This window comes from Sciurus carolinensis, chromosome 6, assembly GCF_902686445.1.
Source record: "Sciurus carolinensis chromosome 6, mSciCar1.2, whole genome shotgun sequence".
Lineage (NCBI taxonomy): Eukaryota > Metazoa > Chordata > Mammalia > Rodentia > Sciuridae > Sciurus > Sciurus carolinensis.
This window is the reverse complement of record NC_062218.1, coordinates 140744092-140751080: the sequence shown is the minus strand read 5'-3', so window position 1 is coordinate 140751080 and position 6989 is coordinate 140744092.

The window sequence follows — 6989 nt, the reverse complement described above, 5'->3', positions numbered from 1 at the left end:
TGAAAGACCTCTACAATGAGAACCACAGAACACTAAAGAAAGAAATTCAAGAAAACCTTAGAAAATGGAAAGATCTCCCATGTTCCTGGATAAGCAGAATTAATATTGTCAAAATGGCTATACTACCTAAAGTGCTATACAGATTCAATGCAATTCCAATTAAAATCCCAATGATGTACCTTGCAGAAATAGAGCAAGCAATTATGAAATTCATCTGGAAGAATAAAAAACCTAGAATAGCTAAAGCAATCCTCAGTAGCAAGAGCAAAGCAGGGGGTATTGCAATACCAGATCTTCAACTCTACTACAAAGCAATAGTAACAAAAACAGCATGGTATTGGTACCAAAATAGACAGGTAGATCAATGGTACAGAATAGAGGACATGGACACAAACCCAAATAAATACAATTTTCTCATACTAGACAAAGGGGCCAAAAATATGCAATGGAGGAAAGATAGCCTCTTCAACAAATGGTGCTGGGAAAACTGCAAAACCATATGCAATAGAATGAAATTAAACCCCTATCTCTCACCCTACACAAAACTCAACTCAAAATGGATCAAGGACCTCAGAATCAGACCAGAGACCCTGCATCTTATAGAAGAAAAAGTAGGTCCAAATCTTCAACTTGTTGGCTTAGGATCAGACTTCCTTAACAGGACTCCCATAGCACAAGAAATAAAAGCAAGAATCAACAACTGGGATAGATTCAAACTAAAAAGCTTTCTCTCAGCAAAGGAAACTATCAGAAATGTGAAGAGAGAGCCTACGGAGTGGGAGAATATCTTTGCCAACCATACCTCAGATAGAGCGCTAATTTCCAGAATCTATAAAGAACTCAAAAAACTCTATACGAAGAATACAAATAATCCAATCAACAAATGGTCTAAGGAAATGAACAGATACTTCACAGAAGAAGATATACAAGTAATCAACAGATATATGAAGAAATGTTCAACATCCCTAGTAATAAGGGAAATGCAAATCAAAACTACCCTAAGATTTCATCTCACCCCAATTAGAATGGCGATTATCAAGAATACAAGCAACAATAGGTGTTGGCGAGGATGTGGTGAAAAAGGAACACTCATACATTGCTGGTGGGGTTGCAAATTAGTGCAGCCACTCTGGAAAGCAGTGTGGAGATTCCTCAGAAAGCTTGGAATGGAAACACCATTTGACCCAGCTATCCCACTCCTTGGCCTATACCCAAAGGACTTAAAATCAGCATACTACAGAGATACAGCCACATCAATGTTCATTGCTGCTCAATTCACCATAGCCAGATTGTGGAACCAACCTAGATGCCCTTCAGTTGATGAATGGATAAAGAATCTGTGGCATATTTATACAATGGAATATTACTCCACAATGAAGAATGATAAAATTATGGCATTTGTAGGCAAATGGACGAAATTGGAGAATATCATGCTAAGTGAGATAAGCCAATCTCAAAAAACTAAAGGACGAATGATCTCGCTGATAAGCGGATGAGGACATATAATGGGGGGTGGGAGGGGTTAGCATTAGGTTTAGGGTTAGGTTTAGGGTTAGGGATAAGGAGAGCGGTAAGAATGAAGGAAAGAAGGACTGTATAGAGGGAAAAGTGGGGTGGGAGGGGTGGGGGGGAAGGGAAAAAAAATAAACATCATTGCCCTATGTAAACGTATGATTACACAAATGGTATGCCTTGACTCTATGTACAAATAGAGAAACAACATGTATCCCATTTGTATGCAATTAAAAAAAATAAATAAATATATAAAAAAATAATAATAATAATAAATGTGAAAGCACTTAACAAAAATAACCAATGAAGAGATAAGACAGCTATTAAAACTGAAAGTTACATTTCCTTTTTCCCCAATAATCTCATGTTCAGGAATTCTACTTGACAAAAATATAAGCCACTGAATCGAAGAAAATACAAGTTCCTGTATGGAAAGAATTATGAATGAGGATACTTATCACAGTTCAGTTGGCACGGGGAGAAGGGAAAGAATGGAAAAAAATATTCAAAACCCTCAATGGGTTGGAGCCAGGTCAAACAAATTTATGGTATAAGCATATAATGCGATCTTTCTTACTGTATGTTTTAACTAATATATCACAATATAACAATTGTATACATTGATGAATTACCATTTGATATTCCAATAAATGTACATATTATGTAATGTTTGCATCAGATTAAAAACATTTATCACCTCAGCGATGTATCATTTCTTCATGAGTCCTTGGTCAGCATAACAGCATCCCTTCTACCTTTTTGAGATATATGATAATTTTGGTCTGTAGTCACCTACTTGTGAAATACCACACCTAAGTTTCTTACTCCTGTCCGTAACTCAGTACCCATTTTCAAGCTGTTATTATGAGTTAGATTTATAGACTCTGAGTTAAAACATTATACTTTTAAGTGATAAAAGCAGATAATATAGACACTTTGAGTTCTATTATTTCAAGATAGTAAAGGGAGGAGAAAGTATTACATGTGTTAAAAAAATGTGTGGATAAATGCAGACCAAACTGTTAGCATTGGTTATCTGGGGAGGGTGGGATTAAAAGAAGATAAAGATTGCTAATGTCTTCATGCACCTATAAATTGCTTGACAGGGTAAGTAATCATTACTGTGATTTAATCCAATAAAGTTGGAAAAGAGGAAGACAGTAGAGAGAAACAGGGGAGAAAGATCTGCCATCTTTGACTTAAGTAGAAGGAAGTATCTCATCTGTCTTCAAGGTTTCAAGGACCAAGCACAGTTTTGGGGGAGTGTTTTTGATTTGTTTGGTTTGGTTTTTGATTTTTGTTTGGGTTTTTTCTGTTTTTGGTACCAGGGATTGAACCCAGGGAAACTTAACCACTGAACCACATCCCCATCCCTTTTATTTTGAGACAGGGTCTTGCTAAGTGGTTGAGGCTGGCTTTGAACTCAAGATCCTCCTGCCTCAGCCTCCCAGTCTGCTGGGATCATAGGTGTGCTCCATAGTGCTAGCCACACTTGGTTCTCTATGGCTATTGGGAATTTTAGGGCACAGCATTGATGTGACAGATGACACCTCTTCAAGTCTCCTTTTCCCTCATTCCATTCAGACTGTGATGAGTCTGCCAAGCTCAAGGATGTCCTGCAAGAAGAATGTCTTTAGCATGAGTTTTTATTTTCTAAGTTGAATTTGAATCTTAAATTCAATTAAATTTGAATTTCCCTTGAATCTTATATGTGAGATTCCTTTTCCTACTATCTTCCCTTGTCTCTGCCTGATGTGTGAGTTTCCCAACCCCCAGAGATTCTGGAGATTTACCCTGAAGGAGCAGACCAAGGGAGGAGGGTCCTAGATGTCCCAATCCTCAATCAGCATGACTGCAGAGATGTATACATTCTGATTTCCTCCTGGAACCCTCTCCTTCCCTCTACTCAGCCCTTGGACCTTTTAGTAGCTACCACAGTAGCTGTTTCATTTTACCAGTTGGAAATTTATAAGTGGTGAGTATGATGCTTCAAGGACCCCTGGGAGATAGTATGGTGCTGTAGAAAGCTCTTAGGACTCAAATACTTTTAAAAATGATAAAACCCTATTTTAGTAAGACAGCAGAGAGAACATTCTCATATCCTGAAGGTGCAACAGGAAATGGCCACTGTGGCTCTGAATGGCAGCTTGGTAAAATGTATGAGAAACTTGCAAATGTTCCTAAGTTTTATGCAAATTATTTCATAAAAGGGAAATAAGACACCAAAAATAACCATGCAAGCATCTGGGGCATATATACATGGTTGTTTGGGGAATTATTAAGTTAATGCATATAAAGGGTTTTGCTATGGTTTGAGCGTGTGCCACGGCAGTTTATACATTGCAATGTAACATCCATAATGAGGTGTTAGGAAGGAGGGAACTTCATCTGCAATAGTGTTTAGAGGTGGGGCCTCTGGGAGGGGGTCAGGGTTAGATTAGGGTGGAGCCTGCATGACTGAATCCTGATGGCTTTATAGAAACATACACCTGCATGTCCCCTGTCTCTTTCCACATGATACCCTGTGCTGTCTCGGCTTTCAGCAAAGGGGTTGACCTCAGGTGTGGCCTTACATTTGTAGAACCTTGAGCCAAAATAAACCTCTTTTTGCCAAAACCTAGCCAGTCTGTGGCATTGTGTTATTGGCAACAGAAAATGGGCTAATGCATATTTAGAGTAGTTCAGATACCCACAAAGCCCTGTATAAATGTTTACTGATAATGACGATAATTGTTATTATATACCTCTTTAAATTTCCCTTGCTTTTAAAAAGGTCTAAAGTGTCTTTATGTTATATTTATAATCAGGAAGAATATTTGAAAGTAGAGATGTCAATGCCAAAGAAATCACCTACGCTTTTTAATGAAGTTTAACGCCCAATGATGTACATATTATGATTTATAAGAGGGACACATTGGGAAGAACTGCAAGGACCACAATAAAGGATTGATCAGGTCGGTGACGATCCAGGCAGAACATTTGTTTACACCTTTTCCTACTCCCAAATCTCACGCCCCATCAGTTCCAAGATGTGTTAACTTTAAGGGAATAAGGAGACTGCAGCTTTCTAAAACACGGGTCTGAGCACTGCCCCATGCCCACAGAACTCAGGGGACATCAGAGTTGGAAGAAGAATTGGAGGAGATGGCAGCTTGTGCAGAAGAGGCGGAGGTCAGCAGAAAGATGGTAAGGACTGAAATCCCAGCTCCACTCTCTGCCCCACGTGGCTGCAAGGGAGCGAGTCAACCTCCTCAAGCGCCTGCGTCTTCCTCCGTGAGTGGGTGGTAAGCAGAGTGCCGGGGCCGCACCCGAGGACGCACCAAGCAAAGCGCATGAACTCCGAGTGACGCCCACCAAGGCTCGGCGAAGCGAGCGGTGCCTGCGCTGTCATTTTCCACGTCTCCATCTCACCGTGGCACCTCCGGGCCTGAAGAGGTGAAGGGAGCTGTGTGACTTGCCCCCTCCAACCCCGTTTTCCCTTTCGGAAACTGCTAAAAACATCACTTTGATCTTTAAAAGCCCAAGTTACTGTCATGTGCCCAAAGTAATAAATGTTTTAGAGTTTCAATTAAACTCGGTGTAGGAGAGCTGGATCCCTTTTCTCTATCTAACGAGTCACGCAGACCCATTACCCCTCTATCCATTAATTATAACAAGGTCAGCACATTACCCAGAGGCTCCTTGTGCCTGCATAATGAACCTGCGCTGCCGGCGCTGGAGCAGACCCACGCAGAGACCTGGAACCAGGATCTCTGGAGTTCGCGCTGCCATTTCTCTTCTCAGTCACAACTTGGGCCTCAGAGCCAAGGGAGGGTCATGCTCATTAAAGTCGGAGGTCCCAGGGGAAACACATTTACATGTCTAGCCTGGGAGTCAGGAAGCACCAGCTCTCATTTCTACTGATGCCTGAGCGTAGCATCCTTCTGCTGCCTATCTGTTGTTTCCCTAAAGCAACTTGCTAACCACCTACTGTGAATCAGGCACAGTGCTAGACATCAGTATCACAACTTCTTACAGAAGAAAATGAGTCTCAGACTCAGAGTGGTCCGGTAGCCTGCCTAAGGACACACAGCTATTAAATAGCAAACATGGAATTTCAACCCTGAAATAAAACCCCTTCATTTAGCTGCTAAGTTTTTTGTCTCCCTTATGAGCATTCCAAACAAAAAGGACACAGGGATTTTGGGGCAGGGGCCCACCCATCCTAATCTCTGTATATCCACAGTAATGTGGTTGATTTGAGGATTAAATGAGGTAATAGAGGAAAAGCAACTGACATAGTATAGAGTTCATTAGTGCTAAAACAGAGGCTTCTGTGATTTCAGTGCTGGACTCTTAGGTGCTCAATATTTAGTATGATAGAACTTTATCTTTGGAAAAGATTGCAGAAAATTTTGCCTCAACCTTCTTCTTTCGTGGAGAAGAAAAATAGTCTAAGGGGAAAACAAATAATTAAATGCAGAAGGGAGGTTGACCTTAAGTCTGGTTCTCCCTTTGCTTTCCTGGGGGTTTTCAAAGTCTGCTCCCTGCAGTGATGGAGGGTCACAGAGTTTTCAGGAGGACCCTAAAGAATAGTTTCAAAACTAAACTTGGTATTTCACTGTTGGAATTTGTGGAACAATCTGGAGAAATAATGGAAATTTGGAACAGCCCTCTCAAAACCTGAGTAAACAAAAAGTCAACCAAGAACGTTTTAAAAGCACAATTCATAAGCTAGACCTAGTAAATAGACGACACCCCATAGCCATTAAATGAAGAGCATGGGTGCTGAGAAACACTGATGGGACTTTCACAAATGGACATAAGGGAAGCTCCAATGACCTGAAGGATGGACACCTTAGAGGCTGTGTTCTGTGAGCAGGGAGAAAGAAGGTCTAAGCATAGCTTAATAGTTCTATGTAGTTACAAACTAAAATGAACAAATTACTGTTGAAAATCCTTGGGTTGAAAAGATGCCCATGAGGAAAATTATAAAACACTTATAATTGAAAAACAATAAAATCGATACATGTTGAAATTTATAGAAAACTATTAAAACTGCACTAAAAGGAACATTTATAATTAATAGAAAACAATAAAAATTGTAAGTATCAAGCTAAGGTTCCACTTGAAAAAATAAGAAAGAGCATCAGATACACCTAAAGATAATAGAGTAGCATATTTTAAAACATGCATAAAGTAATGAATTAAAATAATATGTACCCAAATAAATAAGCCCAAAATATGGGATTTCAAAGATAGTAACAAAGTAGCAAGTCTCTGAAATGGCTAACTGAAAATTATAAAAGGTAGGATATAAATGTTCAAAACCATGGATTGGTAACAGGTGCAACAGAATTTTTCATTTTTAAGATATAACTACATGTGAAAAATAGGAAAACCTAAATAAAATATGTAAATTTGTTTTTAAGTTTTTGATTTGTTCTTTTTAGTTATACATGACAGAGAATATGTTGACATTTAAACAAACATGGAGT